The sequence below is a fragment of the Lissotriton helveticus genome, chromosome 6 (assembly GCF_964261635.1).
Source record: "Lissotriton helveticus chromosome 6, aLisHel1.1, whole genome shotgun sequence".
NCBI lineage: Eukaryota > Metazoa > Chordata > Amphibia > Caudata > Salamandridae > Lissotriton > Lissotriton helveticus.
Genome location: NC_136067.1, coordinates 133100705 through 133120591, shown reverse-complemented (window position 1 = coordinate 133120591; position 19887 = coordinate 133100705). Strand labels below are relative to the sequence as shown.

At 42.3% G+C, this 19887-nt stretch overlaps 1 long non-coding RNA gene across 1 annotated transcript in view; it reads left to right on the top strand.

Moving 5' to 3' along the window:
* LOC144761246 (uncharacterized) overlaps positions 1-15029 on the top strand; it is a 221622-nt gene extending 206593 nt beyond the window's left edge. Inside the window, exon 4 of the long non-coding RNA XR_013595643.1 lies at positions 14192-15029. This is a non-coding gene — a long non-coding RNA (uncharacterized LOC144761246). The remainder of the gene's footprint in view (positions 1-14191) is intronic.
* The last annotated feature ends 4858 nt before the right edge of the window (positions 15030-19887 follow it).

Sequence of the window (19887 nt, the reverse complement as noted above, 5' to 3'; positions counted from 1 at the left end):
CACTAATTACCACCAACTTGAAGTTGGTGGTAATTAGAGATTCCTTAGTCCTAAAGTACACATTCTATTGTGCTACCTACATTGCATTTAAGGAATCGCAATTTGGGATTCCTTAAATGCAACAACAAAATAAGGAATCGCAAATTTTGAGATTCCTTATTTTGCTAGTAGTTTTAAACTCACCTACATTGCTCTCAGCCAAATACCGATCGCAAACGCTGAAATTCTTTGAATTTCAGCGTTAGCGATCGGTATTTGGCCACCTACATCTGGCTCCAAATGTGAAAATGTTCTTGATCTGTACTGAAGTGGATTTGATATGTATCAAGGCCCATGTGTACACTTATGCTGTCGAAGTCATTTGTCAATCCTCACAAATATATTTTTCTTAATGTCTTCACCAGCATGGGTATCTACATACTGTGTAATACATTGATTAGCCACTTCTGTACACAATTCATTTAATATTTTTATCATTTGACAAATACTTTTGTTACTTGAAGTAATGTTACCATTGTGAAAGGCCCAATCAAAGGATTTGTAGTTTATACAAATATTGGTACAACCTTGTAGTATTTGTCTACACACATTTATTCATACTAAACTTTTTGAGAATGAAAATAACGCATATCTTTTGGGCCTTGTGAAAACATTTTACAAAGGTATTTTCGGTTGAAATCTATTTTGGTGATATAAGTTCATTATTTTGATCAACAAAAGCCAATCATTCAGAAGAGTTAACCAGTTCCTAGAGAGATACAACAATGGATAAGAGACAAGATTATACATGATATAGGAGCTATCATGGGGATTGACAAAATTGTGTCCAAACGGTTTCTGAAAATGTTGCATACATGCATGTGCGTATGCTAATGTAGAATCAAAGTTTGTGAGACTTGAAGCAGGTGATATATGAAAACTTGGAAACTGCCTTGTGATCAAAGTTCATGATCAGTTCTGTTTACAAAGATTCAATAAAACTATTGTATATGTAATGTCAGCATCCTCAGAGGCAGGTGGAGGCAGATAAGCAGCTGTCCCTGTTGTTCCTGTGCTGACACCACTGACACCCAGAGACCCAGAGGCATGAAGGGTGAGGGAAGTGCAAAGGAGGATGCCACTCCATGACATCCTGTTTGGAGGCCTCCACCAGTGAGCACTCCTAATGGTGGCGGACCCAACAGGAAGTCTACCAACTGTATTATTATCCACCATCTAGAGTACCATCACTCCCATCCCTCTTGTACCCCAGTTAACCTAACCCTGCCCCTCTAACAGCTGCAGCATCTCCTTTACTCCAGGCACCTCACCCCCTGCCACTGTCCCCATGACTGGGCTGAGTGAAGAGGCTATTGACCTCATCTGGAAAATCTCCGTAGGCCAGACTGGAACCCTGAATGCCTTCCAGGGGCTTGGGTACCAATTACAACAAATGTTAGCCTACCTGTTAGGCATTCATAGTGCTATGTACGGCCTGCAAAGGTCTTTTCAAGGTCTAGCCTCCTAACTGACTGCAGCCCCACAACCATCCCAACCCTGTGTCCCACCTCCTGCTCCTTCCGCATCCGAATTCCCTTTTTCCAGACCTGTCCCAAGCACACTCACAACTTTTCACGCACCCACTCAAACAGACACAAGCAGCATACCCACACAGAAACGCAAACACCACACAAAACACAGGCACACATCTAAACATACAGACACCACACCCACATGCACCACCACAGAACACCCAGAGAGGCTGCACCCACCACCTTACAAACATTCACCATAACCACCACCAGCACACCCACAGAGACCATACCCACCATCACACACACAAGCACCACCGCATCCTCATGCACCACAAGCACACCCAGCACCTCAACAGCATACCCTTCCACACAAACACACCTTAGAATACACACCCAAAAAACTCAAACTTCCATACTCAAGCAAACAACAGACATCTATTATGAAAGACACACCCAAACTTGAACGACATACATCAGACCCACAGGCACCTGCGCCCACAACAGACACATACACATCAGACACTGCCACTACCTCAATTTCTCAAACCCCAAACCAGCTTCCTGCCAAACAGCCTACTCATTTTCCCACCCTCTTACATGTAAAGCAACAAGCCCACATCTCTCCTGCCTTGAGGGCCCTTCATTGGTTACCAGTTGCCAAAAGATCCATATTCAAGCTGCTTTATATCACCCACAAAGCAGTACATTAACAGGGCTGCTTTTCATCAGGAACAAAATCACCAAATACATTCAACAAAGGATCCTCCACCCCAGATTGGCACCTCACCTCAAAATCCCACCATACAACAAAAAAAACACAGGTGGCACATCTTTCTCCGTTCAAGCAGCCACACTATGGAATTCATTACCCCCAATCCACAGATTACTATCAAGAGTTGTCTATTTCCTTCATAACCACAATACTCAAACACAAATGTACAGCAAACCTCTGTTTATATAAACATTTAACTTGATTATATTTATGTATCTAGATGTGTATTTCATGATATAAATATATATAATAATTCACTGTAAAAACCACAGGTTTCAGGCACGTTATAGTTAGTTGGACATTTCACTCATACAAAACCACAAAAATGTGGCAGTTATAGTTAGTTCAGCTAATATAACTCGCGCCCCTGCAATGCACTGCTGATGACGTCACATATCACATCATTCATGACATGGTCAGTGACATCACTGATAACATCTCAAATGACATCACTGATCACATCACTGTTGACATCATCCAGTGACTGTGTGTTTGTTTAAAGTTTTAATATGTTTTATATATATGCCAAGGCGCATTAAAGAATGAGTGCGTATGTAAGTGTCTGGATGGAGGATTTAATAGGTGCATGACTGACTGTATAAGTGAATGATTAAATGTGTCTTAGTGAATGCATGGGTTAATAACTAAACTGTGTGAATGGCTTTTTTCTTTTTGTTGGTGTGTAAGCTGCTGCATGGGTTGGTCAGTAGCTACATGAGTGTCTATATGGGTTATTAATTAGTTGCCTGAGTATTTGTATGGGAGACTGAGTGTATGTGTGTGTGGGTGGAAGGTATGTGACTGTGAATCGATGTGTGAGTGATTGATTCACTGGGTAAATGGGTTCAAGAGTGCATATGGAAACAGCTGTATGGTGGGTGAGTGTGTGTATGGGTATGTTGGTGAGTGAATGGATGTCTCAGTGGTACATGTGTGAGTAACTGCATATATGAAAGGCAGTGTATGTGAGAGTTGGAGTATATAAATGACTATACATGAGAGTCAGTGATTGTGAGAGTGGTTGTATGGATGTGTGTGTACTTGTATTAGTGATTCTATGTATGAATCGAAATAAAGTTAATTGAATCGAATCGAGTAAGTATGTGTTAGTAACTGTTTGAATAAGTGATGTGGTGTGTGTATAACTGTATACGTCAGTACATGGAAGTGTGATTGATTCTTTACAGGACTGATTAGGTGTGTGAGTAACTCTGGATGAGTGGTGGTGTGTTAGTGTCTGTGTAGGTGTATGAGTATATATATGATAGTATTGTATTGATGAGTGACTGCATGTATGAGTGATTGTATGGGTGAATGAGTGGATGTGTGTGTAGACCTTAGGAATAAGTGAGTGCGTATGTAGTAACTGGTATTGATGTGTCGATGGTTTTGAAAATGGTAGTCTGTACTTTACAGTGGGTGTATCAAAGGTTATATTAGAGTGTGAGGAGGTGCATCAGATTTTCATGTGAACAATGTCATCAGTGATGTCATCAGTGATGTCATTTGAGATGTCATCAGTGATGTCACTGACCATGTCATGAATGATGTAATATGTGACGTCATCATCAGTGCACTGCAGGGGCGCAAGTTATAGTTAGCTGAACTAACTATAATGGCCACATTTTTCTGGTTTTGTACAAGTGAAAACTCCAACTAACTAAACATGCCTGAAACCTGTGGTTCTTTCAGAGAATTTCTAAGGTTTTTTAAATGCTAATTTCTAACTATAATGTTCTTAAAACCTATGTTTTTTTAGTGAATTTCTAAGGTTTTTTAAATGCTAATTTCTAACTATAATGTTTTTAAAACCTATGTTTTTTTTCAGTGAATTTCTAAGGTTTTATTAAATGATAATTTCTAACTATAACTTTTTTAAAACCTATGGTTTTTTCAGTGAACTTCAAAGGTTTTATAAATACTAATTTCTAACTACAATGTCCCTGAAACCTATATTGTTTTAATAAATTTTTTTAAAACAGTGCATACTTTTTGTAGTGAAAAACTAACTGTATCAGTAGTCTGTTATAAGTTATAATTTAACTATGTTTAAAATTTAATTAGCACTAATTACCATCTAAGAGGGTCATTAGGATGTCTGGCGGATTGCCTCAGACCGCAGCGGGAGAAAACACCGCCTGCCTGTTTTCCGCCCCGGTCGCCTTGCAGCCGGGGCGGAGAATGATTATTATGGTGGCGGTGTCTATAAGACACCGGCAGCCATATTAACATGGGCTGTGTTTCATGCTTTTCCGCGGCGGCAATGCCGCCACGGAAAGGCAGGCGGTGTTCACTCCGGGGGCCCCCTGAGGGCCCCCAGAGTGAAGCAGAGTGGGGACATGCACACGGGGGGTACTTGTGGTACCCCCCACATTTACACAAACAAAGCGGCGGGCACTGCGCGGTGCCTGCTGCTTTGTTTATGTAAATGCTGCAAAGCATTTTTAGTATTGTGGCGGGCGGTGCAGAGAGCACCGCCCGCCACAATACTAAAAATACAGGATGTGCCCACCACTGTGGCGGGCACATCCTAATACCCCCCACGGGACCCCCGCCCTTATGGCAGGTGGTTCCATTTACCACGAGGATGGCGGGCGGGCAAAGTCCGCCCGCCATCCTAATGAGGCCCTAAGTGTGGAAAAAGTGTGATGCAGTAGTTATGATACCTGACTTCGAACAACAGCGTTCACGGATCAATTCCCGGCTGTGGCGGCACATTAGCCCACCACTGTGTGGCAATACCTTGCTTAATCTTGCCGACGCCCCTGAGCGCCGGGACACCTCTCTGGAGGTTGCTGTATGCTTTAAAAATACTGGCATTTTTTAAATTTAAAACCATAGTGAAGAGAAATATTAGCACATATTGTTTTCTTCCATTCCGAACAATATTTCTTTTATGTCTTCTATTTACAATTACGGCAATTAATAGATGAATATGGGGCAACACTTTTACAAACTATAGGCGACAAAAAAAAGGCAGGGTTTGGCCACGCTTGAGGGATATTTTATGAATTGTGTTTTTATTTGTCACATCTCTGATATGTACAGCGTCAGTTTCCTAAAAGTATATTTGTGAGGGCCTTATAAAAACTGTTTCAAACCTAGGCTGAAATATTTGCAGCGCTACCACACCTCCCCGTCATAAAAGTAAACACCGCATTCTAAGTAAATAGTGCTCCTGGGAAGTGTCCCACCTGTGGACTTAATAAAAAGAAGACAGCAACACACTATGTTATTTTCCTGCCCTGATTTGTAGGCCCCACGCAAATTATATATATGGCCCTTAAAATATATAAAAAAAACTATGTTTACCTTTACAGTCCCAGTCCACCACCTTGTGACCACTGTATAGAGTTAATAATGTTTCTACCCTTCACTACTTTTTTTTCTGTACTCCTTTGAAGTGCGTCACAAAATGGCTGACAACAGTGAACTGTTCCCAGCCAATAAGGAGCAAACTTGTACCAATAAACTGTCCATGGTGTTCAGCAGAGGGGGAGGGAATGGCTGCCAACACTCCAACTTTTAATGCCTCACAGCCAATGATCATTAAGCTTACAAAGGGCCTGCTAGGAACACGTTACCCAATCAGATGTCCCTGATACTCCGCAGAGGGGGAGGGAATCCTGACAACACTTCTACTTGCAATGGTTTAAAGCCAATGAACATTAAGCTTGGGAAGGTCCTGCTTGGAACACGTCAGCCAATCAAATGTCACTGCTACTCTGCGGAGGGGAAGGGAATGGCTAGCAACACTTCTACTTTTAATGGTTCGCAGCCAATGAACATGAAGCTCTGGAAGGTCCTGCTTGGAACATGGGAGCCAGTCAGATGTCCTTGCTACCCCGCTGAGAGGGAGGGAATGGCTAGCAACACTTCTAATTTCAATGGTTCGCAGCCAACGAACATTAAGCTCGTTAATGGAACACCTCAGCCAATTAAATGTTAATTTTGTTCTGCACACAGAGACAGAACACACCCTCCCACATAATATTAAATTTCCTCTAACAAAGTGACACTATCCGTTATAAAAGTGAACACAACATTATAAGTAAACAATACTGAGCATTATATAAAAGGAAGGCCGTAATACGCGCATTGTTGTTTTCCTGATATGATTTCTACAAGCCTACTGAATATTGCAGCAATACTGTGCATCGTTGTTTTGCAGACATGATTTCCACTGCCTAAGCAACATTCACACTACCTGTGTGTGCACCCTACACACTGCTTGCCGCAATATGGCGCATTGTTTTCCCGATGGGATTTCCAGAGACAACTCAACCTTGCCGCAATACCGCACACCGTTGTTCTGCAGATGTTATTTCCACGGCCTATGCAACATTCAAACTCCCTGCCTCTGCACCGTATAGACTGCTGAAACTAAGTCCACAGTGTTCCTACCATACCCTCTTATACAATTTTTCTCTTTTTTTCTCCCTACTCCTTTCAACTGAGTCACAAAATGACTGCCAACACTTCCTAGTTTCAGCCGTTTACAGCCAATGAGCCGCAAGCTTGTGCTCATAACGGCTCAGCCAATCAGATGTCATAATTCTCAAATATCGATATCTGTATATTTTGATATTTCTCAAACACTACTGAATGGGTTTACACCATTTAAACAGAAACATGCTTTCTGGACCAAGACCTTTCTCCCTGCCAAATTTGGTGTAAATCCGTTCAGCAGTTTGGCCTGTAGCCTTGTCTAAATGTTCCAATGGAAATTGCATGAGAAAACACGTTTGGGGACCCCCCTTTTTTCTCAGCCCCCCCTTGATGAATCATCCCCAAACTTTCAAGATAGGAGCTGATTTGGGAAAAGAATATTTTGGGAAAATTTCGTAAAGATTCGTCAAACGACGCTAAAGTTATAAGCAAATCAAAAAATACTTTTCCAATGGAAACTTGGTCCTAACTATAACTACCTACTGGCAACCACCAGTAGGTAATACGTACTCATGTATCTATATATATATTACTTTACTCCTACTGTAAAAAAGAAAAAAAAAACTTTGACTCTCTCCAATCCACTCTCTTATTCATCCCAAACCTCATTCCAGTACTATGATAAAAGAGAAGCGACAATCGATTACTACGGACTATTTGGTTCAATTTTAAATGAGCATTACAGCAGGCTGTGCAGCTCAGGTTTGGTGGACACTTGCACACCATTCGGTTTACGGACTTTTTCTGTTGCCATTTGGCTTTAATATTATTTTGAGAACCTTATCTTATTTTGTGGAATTAATCAGCACTTTTGATTTCACCCAATTAGCCCTGTCATTAATTTTCCTTATCAATTGTTTGACTCCCAGTAGTCTTTCTGAGTAAAATGTGAAGTACTTATTTTTCTTTACCATGATGGCTGGTAATACAACTGTTTATTTAAATGTCTACTTTGTGAAGTGCATATACTGGTTAACATAGTATCTGATGATCATTTGAATTTTCAGCGCTTCGTCGATCATCCTATTGTGTTTGCTTTGCTCGCCCTACGTTGGCATGGTATGCCCATATGTGGGACCCCTGCTCACTTTGACACTGTATTCAAGCTAGCCTGGCTGATGAGGGGTGTTATCCTGAAATGGGTCCCAGGATGCTTGTTTCTGGTCCAGGGAAGACCTGGCTTGTCAGTTCGGACTGGACTGTTCCCATGAGGAACAGGGTCAAGATTGATTTGCATATGGCTGGGTCTGAACTGAGGTGGCGAAGTGAGCAAAAAAATGATGATGGATTCAACCCAGATCTCTAGGGGTAAGTGTCTGAAAAGTTGCAGTGCTCTATCCATCATCATATTGTGATTGCTTTGTTTGCCCTAAGTTGGCAGGGTATGTCCAGAAATGGGTCCTTTGCTGACTTTGCCACTGGATTCAAGCTAGGTTGGCTGATGAGGAGTGTTACCCTAAAACCGGTCCCAGGATGCTTGTTTCCGGTCCAGGGAAGACCTGGTTTGACAGTTCGGGCTTGACTGTTCCCATGAGGAATAGGGTCAAGACTGATTTGCGTATAACTGGGTCTGAACTGGGGTGGCGAATTGAGCAAAAGAACGATGATGGATTCAACCCAGGTCTAACAGTGACTGGGGGTGAGTGTCTGAAAAGTTTCAGTGCTCCGTCCAGCATCTTATTGTATTTGCATTTGAATTTACATGCACGCATACATCATAGAAATAGACACGTGCACAGACTAATTGATGCTACAACATTTCTTTGATTGTGTTACTACAGGTGTGTTTATTTCACCTTAACCACTGATCAGTATGAACAATTTTGTGACCATTGAAATTAGATACAGTACAAGACTTGCACTAGACAAGGGGAAATGTTACATAAATGTATATGTTGAATACTTATAATTTGTGACTAACATTGATTTTACTGTTAATTTTTAAGATAAAGGTTACACCTTATCTAGTGCAATTTCTACATCATGTTTCTTTGCACATATTCCTATGATGTGTGTTGCATATGTTTTTAATGTCGGAATTTTAGAAATTTCTGTAAACACACCTGCATGTTGACTTTTTGATTTCTCTTTGAATATCTTTTATTGTGCATTTGTCCATTTTTTAAGGCAGCTTGCAACACATTTATAGACACAATGTGATCATACAAGTGTGTTTCTCAAATTGCTTAACCATCAGCATTATAGACATATGCATTGCCCATTGATATGCTATTGCTTGTAAGAGAGATTTATAAATGCATGAGTCCTCTGCAAATGTTAACAAACAAGTCAATAGGTAACAGGTAAAAGTGGAGCTTACCATCAATTGTGTCCACGACGGAGTTGATTTTGTTCGTCATCAAGCAGCAGCACTTGCAAGATCGGATCCACGGTGGATCAGGAAATGTCAAAGTGAGAAATGGTGAGTGTCGCCTTATATCCCTTCCATTCTGCCAACTCAGGTGAGGAGGTTTTACTGCCACAGTCACGTCTTTTGGAAGGCACATCGAGATTGGCCCGTCGGGGAAACTGGCATTGCTCCCTCCGACATCCACTTTTGCCTATCACGCCGTCAACGTGGTTGAGATTTCCAGGTGGTGACAGTGGGTCCGCTGTGTTCTTTAGTCAATGGACCCACTAATATCTCAATAGGAAGGGCTGATCACCAAGCCAGTGGGCGGGCAGAATGCTAAAAAAGTGACGGGGGGACTCGATCCACCAAGATCTAAATAAGGGCCTAAGACTTTATTTGTGCAATATTGGTCTTATTTTATTTTTTTGTGTGATAAGGATGGGTTGTGTTTTAAATTCGTAACAATTAGATTGTAGTTTTAGATATAGTAGTATCAGTGTAGCATCTTGGGACTGGTGAGTCTCTGATAAGTTTCTGTGCTCTGTCCACCATCTCCTTGTATTTGCTTTGTTTGTCCTAATTTGGCAGGGTATGCCCTGACGTGGGTCCCTTGCTGACTTGCCATTGGATTTAAGCTAGCCTGGCAACTGACGAGTGTTACCCCCAAACTGGTCCCAGGATGCTTCATTCTAGTCCAGGGAATACCTGGCTTGGCAGTTCTGGCTGGACTGTTCCCATGATGCACAGGGTCAAGGCTGATTTGCATAAAACTGGGTCTGAACTGGGGTGGGGAAGTGAGCTAAAGAACTATGATGAATTCCACCCAGATCTGTGACTGGGGATGATTGTCAGAAAAGTTTCAGCGCTCTGTCCATCATCTCTTTGTGTTTGTTTCCTTTAAATATACCAGTGAGACGTACCTAGGAGTTATTTTTTGCGTTTGATAACTTCCATGCATCTCCTCCTTTATGGATTGCATGCACGCTGTCTTTGACTGAATGCTGGGTAGCCAACTTAAATGCAACTCGGAGAAGATGGAAATGATCCCATTTGGATCTCATCCATCGGTCTAACTGGTGGGAAGTTCTTTGGCCCTCCCATACTGCCGGTCCCACCCCCTCAAGCTGCAGTGGTTCAAAACTTAGGGATGAATTTGGACACTGTTCTTTCTATGTGCCCGCAGATCTTGGCAGAGGTGGGCCAATGCTTCTCTGTGCTCCGTACTCTGAAAGAATTCCTCCTTTAGCAAGCAAGGAGAGTGGTGATTTATGGGTTTATCACTTCACATCTTGATCAGACCAATATCCTCTATTTAGGAGCTGTGGAGGCATTGGTGAGCCAACTACAGATGGGCCAAAATGTGGCCGCCAGGCTCCTTCTGTGTCTTCCTAGTGGTTCATCCATCTCATCAGCTTTGAAGGTACTCCACTGGCTGCCTATCAGGAAACTGCTCTCTTTTAAAGCCAGTGCTTCATAGGGCAGTGTATCTGGCCAGTTTGGATTATCTTGCGAAGATACTTTTTCAGTATAATCCTCCCAGAATGCTGCACTCTTCATCTGCCTCCCTTCCATCGATTCCTCACTTCAAATGTGACCACAGGGAGGTAAAGGCTTCTTCTTCCTGGCTGCCAAAGCCTGAAACAAATTCCCATGTGATATGTGTCTGATTGCCCTCAAGACGTCCTTCTGTAGGAAACAGAAATTCTGGCTTTTATCAGTGGGACAGTAAGGTGTGCATTAGTAGTGTGTACCTGAGGTTTTATCTGCTCCTCTAGCGCTGAGACACCTCTCGGCGTAACCACACGCTGTGTAAATCTCTTCATTCATTCATTCATTCATACATAAGAGAAAGATTTAGTTCTGTCAAAAAGGGTTATTTTACCAGGTAAAGTATGCAGTATTAAACTGCAAGTATCTCTTAATTGGTTTTTGTGTATTGCTCCCAGACAGTGGCATAAAGGGGGAATAGCTGTTGGGACGATGGGGCATCCATGACTTGATGAAGGGGGGTAGTGTCACCTGCTACACTTGCTTATCACAAAGCCTTTGCCTGAGCAAACTCCCAAAGGGTTTAGATTAGTCTTTTGTGCCCCCAGGCAAGCTGGGGCCGGGGCAAGGAGGCAGGAAATTCCAAGCACGTCTGAAGGTGCAAACCTCCAGAACCTTCTCCTACTTCAGGTGCAGTAGAGATCAAAAGGGAACGTTTTGGGAGTACAGCCTTCCAAATCAGCAGCAAACTGGGTTAAATATGTTACAAGCCTGTATTCTGCAACACAGAAACTTCATCCGATGAGACTATGCCCCTTGGTATGGTGCCCCCTGTGGCCACCCATGCAGGAAGAGAGGCCAACAAAAACAATATTGACAAAGTACGATCAGTCATCACCTCCCTCCACTCGGCGGGAGCACCGGGGCCTAACAGTACACCAGCTACAATATTCAAAATTGCACAATTTCTATGCCCGCTGTTCAAACAATGCATCATAACAAATGAGGTTCCTTATAGCTGAAGGGAATTCATATTATCCCAAATACATTAAAAAGGCCCGACAAGTCAATCAGCCATTTTCCGGCTAATAGCCCTGCTCAACGTGGACAGGAAATCCTTTGCTAAAGCACTTAAATTAGAGCTAGAAGAATGGGCATCAGTCAATGCATTAATACCGACCATACAGTCAGGTTTTATACATGGCTGAAGCATGAAAGACAACCTGGTAACTCTTTCTTCTCTGACTGAAGCATCAAATATAAAATAAGCACTGACCCCTTATGCAGCTTTCATCGACTACACCAGTGCCTTGGATTGAGTAGATGGAGCAAGGCTGTGGCAGAAGCTCCAGAAGTGGGGAATTCCGGCCACATTGTTGATTGAATGCCATCATGCGCCTGTATGTTAAGAGACAAGGGGGCAGATATACAAGCCCCGTGCGCCACTTTTGCGTCACTTTTAACATGGGAAAAGTGACGCGAAAGGGGCTTATAAATCTGCCCCAAGGTCTCTGCCGAAAAAGTAAGGTCGCAGAAGATCTGGACAATCCAACGGCTGAAAGAGGAATGCATATTGGCTCCCGTATCATTTAATCTTTAATTGGCAGACTTAAATGGTACCGTAACAGGAGTGAACACATTTCCACCTAAATTTGCGGGTGTTCTTTTCAATCTCTACAATATGCCAACAACACAATTTTATTTGACCACACTGCTGTTTGTCGGCAATGATCGTTGTAGGCCTTGCCTCGCTACTGCAAAAAACAAGATCTCCATCAATGCCTCGAAAACAAACGTGTTTGGGATGAAGAAGATCAAGAAAACCAAATTTACTTTTCAGCAGACAAATATTGACCAGGTACCCAGTTTGAAATATCTTGGCATCTATTTCAATCAGTATAGCTTGCCGAATGTGCAAAATTGAGGTGATGAAAGGAATGACGGTTGTAATGATCATAAGCATTCAAAAGGTGTTAAATCAAATGAGAAGACCTGTCCAGACTGCATTTTGTGAAGTCATTCATGCCAAATTCATGCCAATACTGTCATACGGCTCCTTCCTTTTTTAAGACATTTTCGGTTTCTGGCTGGGCAAGGCACAGGGGCGTTGGTATAGGAGACTATCCCAGTTCCCAGACGCCACACTGTCATCGCAAATTGGCCTAGAATGTAAACTAGGCAAGCAAGTGGCCATGGAGAAAATAGGATTCTCAAACGATTATATTAGACATAAGGCTGCCCACCCGGCTTGTTGAGGGAGATAATCTGGTCAAGTATACAGGATAGTAAGCTCTCATGGAGAGCATATGGGAGCATAGTAGAGTAGTGTGGCTCACTGGTTAGAGGCTGCAGGTCCGAGAGCAGAAGTCGGCCTGGGACCAGGGTTCAATTCCCGACGCGGCAAGGTTGTGGACCTTGGTCAGCGGACTCGATAATTCTCGCTTCGGTGCTCACTCTAATCAGGGGTTCTACTCGGCAACTTTGGGCATTAGCTTGCCTAATCTCCACCACGGCCCCACCAATTCCGGGGATGCCTGGCTCCACCTTGGGGACTTCCAGCAAGGGACCGTCCCACAGGGAAAGCCAGGACGGGTTCCCCAGAGTTATACAGCGCCAGGAGACCTATGGACGCGTAGCAGTGCGCTTTACAAGCTCAAAAACATTAACATGGGACAAATCCAATCAATGTCATGGGCGCCCGAAATATTATTGACCTGAACTTTCCACTGAAACTATGTGCTAAAATACTCACTAAACATGCACAACTAAATTCTGCTGATGATGATCAACAGGATCTTTAAGCAAAGGCCCATGCAAATTTAAGTATCGTCGAACAGGAGGACCGCACATGTATCTAGTCATATGAGCTTCGAAATGAAAAAAGATCCAATCAGGATACGATGCAGGATTATACCTCTAGAAGCCTACAAATACGGTCGATTGAAAATGACAGAGGCCTTAAACTGCATGCTGTGCGTTGCTGCATGTAGTCTGTACCTGTAACAAGCTGAAGGATTTGAGGCATTTGTGGTTAATTCCAGTATTCCGTCATTTAGGAATTAGGCAATGTCAAATTGCGATAGAAACATCTTTAAGTGGGTTTCATGTTCAGTTAACCATGATATTTTTGAAATTCCTGAGAAATGTTTGCAAAGTTCTGAACAAGACTGTTCTGTCTGTATGGAACTTCAAATGCACAGAAGGGTGTGATTTAAGCAATGTTGTCTTTACATTTAGTTTTAACAGTCATATATCATGGTTTCCCTGGATGTCACATTGCAATTTTCAAAGCTGAACATTTTTTGGCAAGTGCCCAGGGGCACAGGATGGGCAAATTAATGGCCAGTGTTTAACAAGGGAGCCCCAGCCTGTACTATGCACTTTACGGGTCAGTAATATGAGTAGTTACTGAACCATTGTGCACATTGATTTAATGTTAGATTAAATGTTTTATCATGTGTCATTTTAAGAAAGGAGCTTGTAATAGTTTGATATTTTTTCTGATTTTATTTAAAAATTGATATAGTTGTAAGTAACTAAATAAATTAAATTACTTACTTACTCTCCTATTTCAAAGCTAGCACCCTCTGACCCAACTCTTCTTTACACTTCTAGACTTGAAGAAAACTCAGAAGGAATGTTGTGCTGCTCTGCTGCAAGAAGAACTGCTACTCTGCTGCCCTGCTACTCTGTAGCCCTATTTCCTGCTGGGCTGCTGCCTGAGTAAGAAGGACTGGGCCTGCATCTTGAACCCAGAACCGCCAGAGTGACTCCAAGGGCTAATTGGCTGGCCTCCTGATCAGAGCCCCAGAGACAGAAAAGGCTCCAATGGCCCTGAACTCATCACCTGGTATCTCTCTGCTGTGAGTTGCACTCCTCAAATGGTGGCATCCCAACCCTGGACCCTTGAAAGTGAGCCTGAAGATGCTCTAACAGACCAGCTGTGGTCTTGTGAGCAGCACTGATGCAGTGCAATGCATCTCCTTGCAACCGCATCAGAAAAGTTGTGCATGACGCATCCCAAAAGCGGAACCTCGCAACCTTGCATCGCAGCTTCCTCAGAACGACTGAGACCCTATGCATCCCCGACGCAGGATTCCACATCACGAGCTCCTCCATGACAGCAGCCTTGACAACGACGCAGGACTAAACATCGGAGCCCAGCAAGTTTCTCAGAAACAGGGCTGCTTGATGCATACTTGGTGCATGACCTCACAAAAGTCTGCAAACCAGGATTTCAGGTATTATGTTCTGGTGGCCTAAATTGGCCCATGTACCCTGCCCGTGCTCCACTGCGGTCAGCCTGAACTTCAGACTTTGTCCCGGTTCGGCATGACCATAGTTGACTCGTTGTGCTTCTAGGCACTATTTTCACAGAAATCTTTAAAATTGCATATCTCTGGTTCTACTGATTAGATATTTGTCATTTGGTGTCCAATAATGTATTAAATGTACGTGCGCTTTTTCTTGTGTTGTGTATTCACTTATTGCTGTTTGAAGTGTTGCATAAATACCATGCACACTGCCTCTATGATGAGTCTGCATGTGTTTCAGCCAGGCTACCAAAGGGTAAATCACAGGTTAATGTGGGGTTTGCTTGTGTCCTGAACCTGACATAAATTATGTTTCCTGGTTGAGTAGGGTTTCACAACCTAAATGAGTAACCCAATGTCCTACAGAGAACCTGGGGGCCCCATAAAAACATCACTGACTGCTGAAGTAAGCTACCAAATGCCCTGAGGTTGGGGCACCCTGAAGGCCAGTAGCTATGTGGGTTCTTGGTCTTTACAAGAAGTGGGGATCATCCCACAGAGCTTAATTTAAAGTCAAAATCCTCTTTGAAAAGTTTGGCTTTCAACGTTTGTTTCAGTGATGCTAAATATTAAAATGAATTGAAATAATATTTATAAAGCACAACTAAGACCTCAAAGATATCCTGACAATGACACTGCCTCCAGGTAAGAGTCTATGGAATTCTAAATGTAAATGTAAATGTATTGTATTGCAACTTATATAGCGCACGTATCACCCGAAGGTATCAAGGCGCTTGCTTAGGGAACGCGTCCTGGTATTCCCCTGTGAGATACCCAGGGAGGGTATCCACAAGGTGAAAGCCAGGCATCCCGCCGCGAGGGGCCGTAGTGGAGATTAAGCAAGCTATTGCCCAGAGTCGCAGAGTGTGACCCCGTGAGTCGAGTAGGCACCGGAGTAAGAATTGTTGAGCCCGTGGAATTTTGAGCCCGAGACCCGCCGAGGCGGGGAATCGAACCCTGGTCCACGGCTGATCTCAGCTTCCTCTCAGCTTCCGGGTCTGCCGCCTCTAACCACTGAGCCACGCTTCTAAAGGTGAGAATCTTGGACTAAAGGCTTTTCTTTAATGTTTTTTTTAATGTGTTGGTTAGGCTGATCAGTCTTGAATTCCACAAGGTAATGGACTTACTGAGCCAGTAAAATTAGCCACATTTTGTGGCTCTGTGCTCACATTTTTGATGCTTTATCATATCATTATGAAGGAAGTGTTTACTACAAGATTGGAAAAGACCCATTTCTAATGCCTAAGGTGAGTCTAGGTTTTCTGCATCCCCTCTTCTTGAGTCACGTTTCACTTTAACAGAGCATGCAACAGTCCTATAATGTTAAGAGCAAATATTGCATTATATAAAATGGGTTCCTATTTAAAGGCAAAATGACTTTTCTATGCACAAAAGGGAATCTAGAATTTACTTAATGTGTATTTGAGGGACAAAATGCACACTTCATGAAGAAAAAAGACATTCAATCATTTTTTGTTTTTGATTGAAAAAATATTTATTATACAGGTGATACACAGAAATAAATCCATAATTTAACATGAATTACATGCTCTCATGACATCCATCACACACACAGGTAAGTTATAAAATACAAAAGTACAAAAATAAAGTTAAGGAAGGTGAAAAATCAGCAGGGCCCAAGTTTGCTTAAGCTATTTTCTTTCTGGGTTTCCTTAAAAATAGCCATTTCTAACTCACTTATTTCAGAACAAAGATTCCACCTTAAACAGATGGGGTATTAGCATCCAAATCATAATGTTTGGATCCTGCTGAAATTTTGATATAGAATACTAGTCTGACAGCTTTTGCCCGTACATTCCCTCACAAATACAAACAATGGGCAACCCAATAACCCCTTGTGAGCTTGAGTGTAGGTTATTGAAAGGTAAATACCTGACAAAGAAAGTTTTTCAAAAAACAAATTCAAATTCCTTTCAACTCAATTGTATAAATACTTACAGGCCAATTACGATGTCAGTCGGAAAGCCTCCTACCGCTATTCAGAAGCTGTCCGACGTGTGGAGCCTTTCTGACCTAAATGGTCAGTTTGCGGTCTGAGCGCCCGATTACAATATTGAAGTTTGGAACATAAACTGGCCAGTCATTCTGATGTGGTTTCCAACTGACTCTCAGAGTCTTCCATGTGGTCGGAACAGTACGGTAATCCCCTATGAATGGCATTACCGCCGTCAGGATTATGATGTCCATTTCCCACAGCCTTTCTGTGTCGGCCTTTCCGACATGGAAAGACTGTCGAACTGTGACTTGCATCAGCAGCCTACGGTTGGTGGTCAAGGGGGATCCTAGGGTATCCCACCGTAAAACCCTGCACTGTGTGGTAGGCACTGCCATAGGGTGCAAGGTTTCACACAAACACCCATTTTTCTATTGGAGCCTGTATTAAGGCCGGTTTACGGCCTTAACACAAGCTCCCATCAAGAAAAGTGAGAATCTGATCGAACAGTGTTCAGTCACATCATAATCAGGCGGTTCGAACAACCGACCGGAGGTCAGTCGGTCGGTCCCAAGACCGAGACGGTGTCGGTCGGAGGCAACTCCAACTGACATTGTAATAAGCCCCTTAATGATGAGGGCCAATAACAAAGTAAAAGGTCATATTGTTCTGGCAAGCGTCTAAGGAGAGACAATATGAAAAAATATACACAGTAATGCAGAAAAAAGAATAAATAAATACATAAACAGAACAACAGGTGAATTAAGTGATATACTTGAAAACCAATCTACTTAGAAGTGCATATGAAACAAGGGGGTACACGACACGACAAACAATTTCCAAAAATGCATTAACACTCTATCATTACAGTCCGGTTATGGCCAAAGGGTTGTAATCTGATAGAATACATGGATATAAACAAGTTGAGAAATATGGAATGTAACTTTTAAATATAAATATCATGTCAAATCATTGAGTAACGGTTTTGAGGTGCTCTATTATAGATGAACCTTAGCACGTTCGGTTGATTATAGAGCCAACTATTTGACAATATGCATGTATTAAGGTAGCTCAACTTGGTGCTTTCATTTACTACTATCCTTATTAGTAGAATCCATATGAAGAAAGAGTGCCATATTGAAATCCCTGCATAGAATTGATGGGTTCTCACAGCTGAACAGTTCAATTGGAAGTTGTTGGAATGATGTAGTCATCGCTATTCGGACCGAATACCACACATATTGTGAAAGATAGCTACTGTCTATTTAGGCAAGCGGTTACTCATTTTCCAGAGTTATCCCTTTTAGTTTTTACACAGGTCCATTAATTATGAGAGGTTAAGACAGCTTTCCTGCTAGTTAGTTTAGCATGGCCTGCCTCACACCCAAAATCATATCAAATGTATCACAATCTATGACCGTTGTAAGGATAGTCTCTTGTAGACACAATATTTTGAGTTTACTTAATTCACATCAGCTCTGCCCTGATTTGAGAAATGTTTGTAGGAGATCATAGACCAATAACATTCCATGATAGTATGTTTAACCCCCTTTGTAATAAGAACAGCTCATAGACACTTATATGGAGGGAAGAACTAATCATGTGTGCCCCTCTCTGTGCTTAACCCCCTAATTTAGAAATCCTTTGTTCTACCTCAGATACTCTGGTTCTTATAGCAGACATGTGTCATATTGCTATCTGTATCTTTGAATGGGATGTTTTTAGGGCAGCTGAATCCTTTTTACAGTCCTCTCTATGAGGGCAAAGCAGATTATAAATTGATGACAGAGTGGGTGATATTACTGTGTGCATAGAGCTTAGTCTGGCCCAGTTAGTGTTTGTTGCAGTTGCATGAGTGGTGATAATTATAAAGTCACTGGATCAGGCATCTCAGTTAGATCATTGGCTAAGAAGTCTTCTTGTAACATGGACTGCTACTCCTTTCCATAATCCTTTGCTTGGGCCTCAGCCCAGTCTCTGGACCAGTCTTTGACTAGCTTACTAGGTGTATTAGCAGATATTATAGTCTGTTTCGCTCAGCAATGTCTCTAGCCCTGCCACCCTTCTGATCTGAATCTGCCTCACCATTTCAAAAAGTGGTACATCTTCGTCTTCAGCTGGGCATCCTAACAGAGTGCAAAAAAACTCATGGTTCCACTTTACACAGTATGCATGTCCAGGCCTGCTGCACCCCCTACATTTAATGCACCTCTATTAACAGCATGAGGAGCAGTGCTTATTTTGAGCGGGTGGTTTCCTGTGCTCGACACTGGCACTTAATTGTCAACACCGTCACCTATGACAGTCTGCCATATGGTGGCGCTGTTTATTTATTTAGAGATGAGCACAAAAACAGTTGTTTATAAATTCAATATACATAGAAAATGACTATTGCCCACCATCCAAGTCATTCTTATAGCTTTGGGGGCCTGGAATAGTCTGAATGTTCCCACTTGTAGAAATGTGATGGTTAGTAGTTGTATTTGTATTGTAATTGGCAGGGGCTATGGGTGGTGAAGCTGAAGTGGTCTCCTAACGAGGGCCCTGGCACTTATTTCTTTACAAATTGAGCACTGAGGAGCAGCTGCATCTTTACCCCTCTCTCCTGCAGCTGCTGTCAGGTTATCAGGCCTTGTAGGTTGTAATGTGATATGAATCCTAATTGTATCACCCTTTTTTAGGTTGAGCATTTGAGACCTCTTATATATATATTTTAGTATATACTTATATGTGTATGTACTTTGTGGGCTCTGAAGATCAGTCCTAGGACTTGTCTGCTTCCGATTAGGGACTTTTTTTCTTTTCAACTGCCTCTGTTTAACTGTCTTGATAGAAAACGACCAGTAAAGGTCAATAAAATACCAGAATTAGTTTCTGCTTGGCACAATTACACATTCTTAGAAAGCATAAAGATCCGGGCCTAGTCATGAACCATAAAGACAACCATCTGTTAAGGATGACACATGTGGCTCTCGACCTCATGAAGAGTTAGAGGGGACCAGTGTGTATGTGACCAGTTATCTGGCATGGGGAGTCCATGATCA